Source organism: Cylas formicarius, unplaced genomic scaffold (assembly GCF_029955315.1).
Source record: "Cylas formicarius isolate icCylForm1 unplaced genomic scaffold, icCylForm1.1 PGA_scaffold_14__1_contigs__length_1757220, whole genome shotgun sequence".
Classification (NCBI taxonomy): domain Eukaryota; kingdom Metazoa; phylum Arthropoda; class Insecta; order Coleoptera; family Brentidae; genus Cylas; species Cylas formicarius.
The window spans coordinates 737861-741227 of record NW_026844236.1 but is presented as its reverse complement, the minus strand read 5'-3'; positions in this window follow the sequence as shown (position 1 = coordinate 741227).

Genomic DNA, 3367 nt, shown 5'->3' with positions numbered 1-3367 from the left:
TTCTAAGGTAGATTTGGGTACAATAAGAGGCGAAAAAGCAGATTCTGACTAAGATTTTATCGAAATCGGCAACTATTTGACTCAGAAAGGTTGCCTTACGTCGAAATCTAATAGTTTATTAAGGTTTTCGTTACTAAAATGCCCAAAGACGCCGATTTTGCAGATAACTACTTAAAAATTCACTTCCTTGAATTGATGATAGGTTTTTCTTTGTCATTTTAAACAGATTCCAGTCAAAATCGGCTTCTTCGACTCATATCGTACTTAAAACCGCATCAAAACTGCAAATATCAGTTTAAACTATCATTTTTTGATACAAACAGTTATATATTCATGTCAATATCTTTCAAATTCTAGTCAAAATCGGCGTCTTTGGGCATTTTAGTAACGAAAACCTTAATAAACTATTAGATTTCGACGTAAGGCAACCTTTCTGAGTCAAATAGTTGCCGATTTCGATAATATCTTAGTCAGAATCTGCTTTTTCGCCTCTTATTTTACCCAAATCTACCTTAGAAATGCAGATATATACTTAAAACACCTTCTTTTGGGACAAATAATTGGTTTTCGCCCTTGATTTACGGAAGATTATAGCCAAAACATGCATTTTCATAACTTAGCGAACAGTTATATATTCATGTCAATATCTTTCAAATTCTAGTCAAAATCGGCGTCCTTGGGCATTTTAGTAACGAAAACCTTAATAAACTATTAGATTTCGACGTAAGGCAACCTTTCTGAGTCAAATAGTTGCCGATTTCGATAAAATCTTAGTCAGAATCTGCTTTTTCGCCTCTTATTTTACCCAAATCTACCTTAGAAATGCAGATATATACTTAAAACACCTTCTTTTGGGACAAATAATTGGTTTTCGCCCTTGATTTACGGAAGATTATAGCCAAAACATGAATTTTCATAACCTAGCGAACTGAAATCTACATTAAAACTGCAGATAGCTACTTAAAAATTCACTTCCTTGAATTGATAATAGGTTTTTCTTTGTCATTTTAAACAGATTCCAGTCAAAATCGGCTTCTTCGATTCATATCGTATCTAAAACCGCATCAAAACTGCAAATATCAGTTTAAACTATCATTTTTTGATACAAACAGTTATATATTCATGTCAATATCTTTCAAATTCTAGTCAAAATCGGCGTCTTTGGGCATTTTAGTAACGAAAACCTTAATAAACTATTAGATTTCGACGTAAGGCAACCTTTCTGAGTCAAATAGTTGCCGATTTCGATAAAATCTTAGTCAGAATCTGCTTTTTCGCCTCTTATTGTACCCAAATCTACCTTGGAAATGCAGATATATACTTAAAACACCTTCTTTTGGGACAAATAATTGGTTTTCGCCCTTGATTTACGGAAGATTATAGCCAAAACATGCATTTTCATAACTTAGCGAATTGAAATCTACGTTAAAACTGCAGATAACTACTTAAAAATTCACTTCCTTGAATTGATAATAGGTTTTTCTTTGTCATTTTAAACAGATTCCAGTCAAAATCGGCTTCTTCAATTCATATCGTATCTAAAACCGCATCAAAACCGCAAATATCAGTTTAAACTATCATTTTTTGATACAAACAGTTATATATTCATGTCAATATCTTTCAAATTCTAGTCAAAATCGGCGTCTTTGGGCATTTTAGTAACGAAAACCCTAATAAACTATTAGATTTCGACGTAAGGCAACCTTTCTGAGTCAAATAGTTGCCGATTTCGATAAAATCTTAGTCAGAATCTGCTTTTTCGCCTCTTATTGTACCCAAATCTACCTTAGAAATGCAGATATATACTTAAAACACCTTCTTTTGGGACAAATAATTGGTTTTCGCCCTTGATTTACGGAAGATTATAGCCAAAACATGCATTTTCATAACTTAGCGAACAGTTATATATTCATGTCAATATCTTTCAAATTCTAGTCAAAATCGGCGTCTTTGGGCATTTTAGTAACGAAAACCTTAATAAACTATTAGATTTCGACGTAAGGCCAGCTTTCTGAGTCAAATTGTTGCCGATTTCGATAAAATCTTAGTCAGAATCTGCTTTTTCGCCTCTTATTGTACCCAAATCTACCTTAGAAATGCAGATATATACTTAAAACACCTTCTTTTGGGACAAATAATTGGTTTTCGCCCTTGATTTACGGAAGATTATAGACAAAACATGCATTTTCATAACTTAGCGAACTGAAATCTACATTAAAACTGCAGATAACTACTTAAAAATTCACTTCCTTGAAGTGATAATAGGTTTTTCTTTGTCATTTTAAACAGATTCCAGTCAAAATCGGCTTCTTCGATTCATATCGTATCTAAAACCGCATCAAAACTGCAAATATCAGTTTAAACTATCATTTTTTGATACAAACAGTTATATATTCATGTCAATATCTTTCAAATTCTAGTCAAAATCGGCATCTTTGGGCATTTTAGTAACGAAAACCTTAATAAACTATTAGATTTCGACGTAAGGCAACCTTTCTGAGTCAAATAGTTGCCGATTTCGATAAAATCTTAGTCACAATCTGCTTTTTCGCCTCTTATTGTACCCAAATCTACCTTAGAAATGCAGATATATACTTAAAACACCTTCTTTTGTTACAAATAATTGGTTTTCGCCCTTGATTTACGGAAGATTATAGCCAAAACATCCATTTTCATAACTTAGCGAACTGAAATCTTCATTAAAGCTGCAGATAACTACTTAAAAATTCACTTCCTTGAATTGATAATAGGTTTTTCTTTGTCATTTTAAACAGATTCCAGTCAAAATCGGCTTCTTCGATTCATATCGTATCTAAAACCGTATCAAAACTGCAAATATCAGTTTAAACTATCATTTTTTGATACAAACAGTTATATATTCATGTCAATATCTTTCAAATTCTAGTCAAAATCGGCGTCTTTGGGCATTTTAGTAACGAAAACCTTAATAACGCAACCTTTCTGAGTCAAATAGTTGCCGATTTCGATAAAATCTTAGTCAGAATCTGCTTTTTCGCCTCTTATTGTACCCAAATCTACCTTAGAAATGCAGATATATACTTAAAACACCTTCTTTTGGGACAAATAATTGGTTTTCGCCCTTGATTTACGGAAGATTATAGCCAAAACATGCATTTTCATAACTTAGCGAACAGTTATATATTCATGTCAATATCTTTCAAATTCTAGTCAAAATCGGCGTCTTTGGGCATTTTAGTAACGAAAACCTTAATAAACTATTAGATTTCGACGTAAGGCCAGCTTTCTGAGTCAAATTGTTGCCGATTTCGATAAAATCTTAGTCAGAATCTGCTTTTTCGCCTCTTATTGTACCCAAATCTACCTTAGAAATGCAGATATATACTTA